The following is a 6745-nucleotide window of genomic DNA, read 5'->3' on the forward strand; positions in this document are numbered from 1 at the left end:
ACTGTTACTTTTTTATAGCAAGAAGAGTGATAACCTACAACATCAATTGAGTCTTTGGTTAAATTGACGTCAGCATATTTAAAACCTTTTAAACGCCGGAATGATAATTTTATAGAACAATTTTCGAATGACTTGTCGTTAAAAAGAATAACTGAGTCAGTTTTTTGGCATAAAAAACACTTTTTTTTTGTCATTTTTAATTTATTTTCACAATACACGACGTGTTTACCAACAGATAACCCAAAACATTGCTCTATAGTAAAGCTGCGCACTCTCTTATGGCTTACGGCGCCTGTGCTCACAGCTGTAGTACTTTGTCCTTCTCTATAGCAGGGAATTCTACGCGCAATGTCTCTCTGTCTAATAGTTCTGCCCGCTCCATTTTTTCAGTTTCAAAGTCTTACAACTTGTATCTATGAATAAATTTTCACACGCAACCTTATACTCCGCTGTTTGTAATTAAATTATTTTCATTTTAAAATTAATTGCGATTGGTTGACAGAAAAGTGCAGTTACTTATATCAATTTACGTCTTTGAACGAAGTTGCCAGGTATTAGGGACCAGAGAAAAGTATGCTACTGTGGTGTTGTGTATATTATAAACTTTTTACTGGAATTTGTTTTATTTGGCAGGCACGCCGGCGAAATTTTGAAAAATACTAATTTTTTATAATTTTAATTAATTATAACCATGAAAATTTTTTAAAGGGTTGCCTTATTAAATTTTATTCACAAACTTATTTTATTTGATAAAATATTATTCTTATCTGGTTGGCACACTAGTGAAGGACGATCTTATTACGGATCCTCTACTATAAACGACATCCTTGCACATATATACCTTTCTCTTATCGTCCTAGAAACTGTATAGGTAAGAAAAAAATACGATGATGATCTAACTGGAATTGAAAATCAATTTATTACTAAGAATGAAGGAAGGATCTAAAGTTTGGGTGGAAGCACGTTAAAACTGACATATCTTGATGTAAACTCCGTGGAAATTATATGAAAATAAATCATTCAACTCAATTATAGCGTTTAATTCATATCAAAATAAATTCGGTCTTCATGTCATCGCTGTCATTTCGTGCGCAGGTAAGTAGGAGCAGAAATATCCGCCATTTTGCTCGTTCGTTGAATTAGTACTAAATAAAACATCGCAAGTTTAAAACATTTTTTGTGGTTTGGTTTTTTGAGTTAAAATTAAAAGGAATACTTTCAAAAATGTAAGTTATTATTAAATAATCCAATGTTTCGTCAATTGATGATTAATTTTTTATTTTTGGGCTCTCATATTATTCACAAATAACATCATCACAGACAGATACCCTCCCAAAAAGATGTAAAATCTTTAAAATAGCAACATTTGGGCCATTAATAATAATCTTGTGCTAGTCAATAGATGGTGCAGCAAGCACAACCAGTTTGATAAATGGTATGATGATGGTACCGTTTTTGGCCACTTCAGATGTTTCGGAAAGGTCAAGGGCAGATCTTTCGACCATAAAGGTTCAGCGGCAGAAGGCACATGGTCTAACGATTGCACACTAACGTCCATCAAAGAATAATCATCACCTATTGTGTTTCACAAGGATTTTTGTATGGCCAGTTTAGACCGAGCATATGAAGATGAAGGCCAAATTGGTGAAGATGGTTGAAATAGACAAATGTAAAATCGGACGAAGCTAATACAATAAAGGGCGCATGGTCGAGGGTCAATGGATATTAGGAATGATCGAGCGTGGCGATTGGAAATATGTCCTGATCACTGTAGAAGGGCCGAAACATTGATGGAGCTGATAAAGAAACATGTCAAAATCGGAACTATCACTTATACTGACTCCTGGAAAGGATATTTGGCGCTAGAAAATGAAGGCTACCAACACTTTACAGTCAACCATCAATAGCACTTTGTTGACCCTGAAACAGGGGCCTACACCCATAATATGGAATCCAGCTGGAGGCAAATGAGAAGAAGAATATCGAGGAGGAGAATAAGGACTAACTTGGACCTGCATCTTGGTGAATTTCTCTCGGCGAAAAAAATGTGGATCCTTTCGATGCAATATAAAATTTTTGTATCCTGGAAAGGATGATCGACCTCCAATTGAACAGGATGATTGAACGGGAGAAATAAAATTGCTTTTCATTTATTTCTATTGTTTTTATTGCTCTTTTGAGATCGGGAAATTCGTCGATGCTATCGATTCGGTGAGGTTAGGTTAGGTCCGGTTACTATCGTATTTCTATTTTTTTTCCTTTTCATTAATTTTTAATTCACGTTTTCCACGCACGCGCACGATCCTAGGTATAGTTATTTTTACCTTACAATTCCTCTTGGGGTTTTTCGGAAGTTTATCCAAAAATAATAACTAAACTAATTATGACAAGTATAATTAGACAACTATGATTATGGTTCCAGAAGTACCTGGTCCTAAATATATTTATCTTCTTTCAGTTCCATACACTTTTCCCAGCGATGTTCATCGACTTTCATTATTTCAAACCTGCCATAATTCGAACCTCTCTATAATTCAAAATTATTTGCAAAATCTCTTTATATTTCGAATTAAGTCAAGAAATTTTTATACACTTGTTGATTCGAATGAAAAAATGATTGCAATATAACAAAACGACGCGTTAATTCGAATTCATAACCGTCCAACACTCGACAATTCAAAGTTGTAACAAGTTCAAACTCGTATCAACGCACACGAGCCTTTGTTTTTGTTATGATCAATTTGACACACACTTCCCACCAATGGGTTTATTTAGTTATCATTCAGTTGGTATACAGATAAAAAGTTGTTGTTTGTTGAAGTAAAGTGAGATTGCAAAAGAAATCCTCTGAGTACTCTCTCGATCATGTTAAAGCACAAGGAGAAAATTAATGCTGATCAAACTACTGAGTGCTGATTACTAAATGTGAATTTCCTCGTCCTCGTCGTTTGGTTAAGACAGTGTAAAGGACAAAAAGTGTCTATTAGCGGAAGCTTGTTAAAGAAAAAAGCAAAAGAGTTCGCGTCTACTCTAAGCATCAAAAACTTTGCGGCAAGTGAATGTTGGTTTACAACTTTCAAAAAGAAACATGGACTTGTGTTTAAAAAAGTTATTGATGATGTAGTTAGGCACGATAGATTGAGGACTTTGATTAAAAACTATGATGCCCAAGACATTTTTAATATTGATGAAATTTGTCTATTTTTGAAATGTTTACCGGACAATACGCTTAGTTTTGAGGATGAAAAATGTCATGGAGGAAAACATAGTAAAGAGAGGTTGACAGTTTTCCTTGCAGTAAATATGGACGGATCGGAAAAACTTAAGCTCTTAGTGATAGGAAAAGCAATGAAACCGCGATGTTTCAAAGGAGTGAAATCGTTTCCTACTGATTATCGTGCTAACAAAGAAGCTTGGATGACGACAGAGCTCTTGAACAATTGCCTTTTATAAGTTAATGGGGTCATGAAACGACGAAAGTGGAGAATTTTACTATTTTTAGACAATTGTCATGTAAGATCATCCATAATTTTAAGACATTCTAACGCAAAGAAATTATTAAGCTCTTTCCTCCTAATACAACTCAAAAATTGCAAAATTGGACCAGGACATCATCCCTAATTTTAAGACGTTCTATCTCAATGAAATTATTAAGCTCTTTCCTCCAAATACAACTCAAAAATTGCAAGATTGGATCAGGACATCATACATAATTTTAAGACGTTCTATCTCAATGAAATTATTAAGCTCTTTCCTCCAAATACAACTCAAAAATTGCAATATTGGACCAGGACATCATCCATAATTTTAAGACGTTCTATCTTAACAAAATTATTAAGATCTTTCCTCCAAATACAACTCAAAAATTGCAAGATTGGACCAGTACATCATCCATAATTATAAGACGTTCTATCTCAACGAAATTATTAAGCTCTTTCCTCCAAATACAACTCAAAAATTGCAATATTGGACCATGACATCAAACCTAATTTTAAGACGTTCTATCTCAACGAAATTATTAAGCTCTTTCCTCCAAATACAACTCAAAAATTGCAAGATTGGATCAGGACATCATCCATAATTTTAAGACGTTCTATCTTAACAAAATTATTAAGATCTTTCCTCCAAATACAACTCAAAAATTGCAAGATTGGATCAGGACATCATACATAATTTTAAGACGTTCTATCTCAATGAAATTATTAAGCTCTTTCCTCCAAATACAACTCAAAAATTGCAATATTGGACCAGGACATCATCCATAATTTTAAGACGTTCTATCTTAACAAAATTATTAAGATCTTTTCTCCAAATACAACTCAAAAATTGCAAGATTGGACCAGTACATCATCCATAATTATAAGACGTTCTATCTCAACGAAATTATTAAGCTCTTTCCTCCAAATACAACTCAAAAATTGCAAGATTGGATCAGGACATCATCCATAATTTTAAGACGTTCTATCTTAACAAAATTATTAAGATCTTTCCTCCAAATACAACTCAAAAATTGCAAGATTGGATCAGGACATCATACATAATTTTAAGACGTTCTATCTCAATGAAATTATTAAGCTCTTTCCTCCAAATACAACTCAAAAATTGCAATATTGGACCAGGACATCATCCATAATTTTAAGACGTTCTATCTTAACAAAATTATTAAGATCTTTCCTCCAAATACAACTCAAAAATTGCAATATTGGACCAGGACATCATCCATAATTTTAAGACGTTCTATCTTAACAAAATTATTAAGATCTTTCCTCCAAATACAACTCAAAAATTGCAATATTGGACCATGACATCATCCCTAATTTTAAGACGTTCTATCTCAACGAAATTATTAAGCTCTTTCCTCCAAATACAACTCAAAAATTGCAAGATTGGATCAGGACATCATACATAATTTTAAGACGTTTTATCTCAACGAAATTATTAAGCTCTTTTCTCCAAATACAACTCAAAAATTGCAAGATTGGATCAGGACATCATCCATAATTTTAAGACGTTCTATCTCAACGAAATTATTAAGCTCTTTCCTCCAAATACAACTCAAAAATTGCAATATTGGACCAGGACATCATCCATAATTTTAAGACGTTCTATCTTAACAAAATTATTAAGATCTTTCCTCCAAATACAACTCAAAAATTGCAAGATTGGACCAGTACATCATCCATAATTATAAGACGTTCTATCTCAACGAAATTATTAAGCTCTTTCCTCCAAATACAACTCAAAAATTGCAATATTGGACCATGACATCATCCCTAATTTTAAGACGTTCTATCTCAACGAAATTATTAAGCTCTTTCCTCCAAATACAACTCAAAAATTGCAAGATTGGATCAGGACATCATACATAATTTTAAGACGTTTTATCTCAACGAAATTATTAAGCTCTTTTCTCCAAATACAACTCAAAAATTGCAAGATTGGATCAGGACATCATCCATAATTTTAAGACGTTCTATCTCAACGAAATTATTAAGCTCTTTCCTCCAAATACAACTCAAAAATTGCAAGATTGGATCAGGACATCATACATAATTTTAAGACGTTCTATCTCAATGAAATTATTAAGCTCTTTCCTCCAAATACAACTCAAAAATTGCAATATTGGACCAGGACATCATCCATAATTTTAAGACGTTCTATCTTAACAAAATTATTAAGATCTTTCCTCCAAATACAACTCAAAAATTGCAAGATTGGACCAGTACATCATCCATAATTATAAGACGTTCTATCTCAACGAAATTATTAAGCTCTTTCCTCCAAATACAACTCAAAAATTGCAATATTGGACCATGACATCATCCCTAATTTTAAGACGTTCTATCTCAACGAAATTATTAAGCTCTTTCCTCCAAATACAACTCAAAAATTGCAAGATTGGATCAGGACATCATACATAATTTTAAGACGTTTTATCTCAACGAAATTATTAAGCTCTTTTCTCCAAATACAACTCAAAAATTGCAAGATTGGATCAGGACATCATACATAATTTTAAGACGTTTTATCTCAACGAAATTATTAAGCTCTTTTCTCCAAATACAACTCAAAAATTGCAAGATTGGATCAGGACATCATACATAATTTTAAGACGTTCTATCTTAACAAAATTATTAAGATCTTTCCTCCAAATACAACTCAAAAATTGCAAGATTGGATCAGGACATCATACATAATTTTAAGACGTTTTATCTCAACGAAATTATTAAGCTCTTTTCTCCAAATACAACTCAAAAATTGCAAGATTGGACCAGTACATCATCCATAATTTTAAGACGTTCTATCTCAACGAAATTATTAAGCTCTTTCCTCCAAATACAACTCAAAAATTGCAAGATTGGACCAGGACATCATCCATAATTTTAAGACGTTCTATCTCAACGAAATTATTAAGCTCTTTCCTCCAAATACAACTCAAAAATTGCAAGATTGGACCAGGACATCATCCATAATTTTAAGACGTTCTATCTCAACGAAATTATAAGGCTCTTTTCTCCATTTACAACTCAAAAATTGCAATATTGGACCAGGACATCATCCATAATTTTAAGACGTTCTATCTCAACAAAATTATCAAGATATTCCCTCCAAATACAACTCAAAAATTGCAAGATTGGACCAGGACATCATCCATAATTTTAAGACGTTCTATCTCAACGAAATTATAAGGCTCTTTTCTCCATTTACAACTCAAAAATTGCAATATTGGACCAGGACATCATCC

Source organism: Diorhabda sublineata, chromosome 1 (genome assembly GCF_026230105.1).
Source record: "Diorhabda sublineata isolate icDioSubl1.1 chromosome 1, icDioSubl1.1, whole genome shotgun sequence".
Taxonomy (NCBI): domain Eukaryota; kingdom Metazoa; phylum Arthropoda; class Insecta; order Coleoptera; family Chrysomelidae; genus Diorhabda; species Diorhabda sublineata.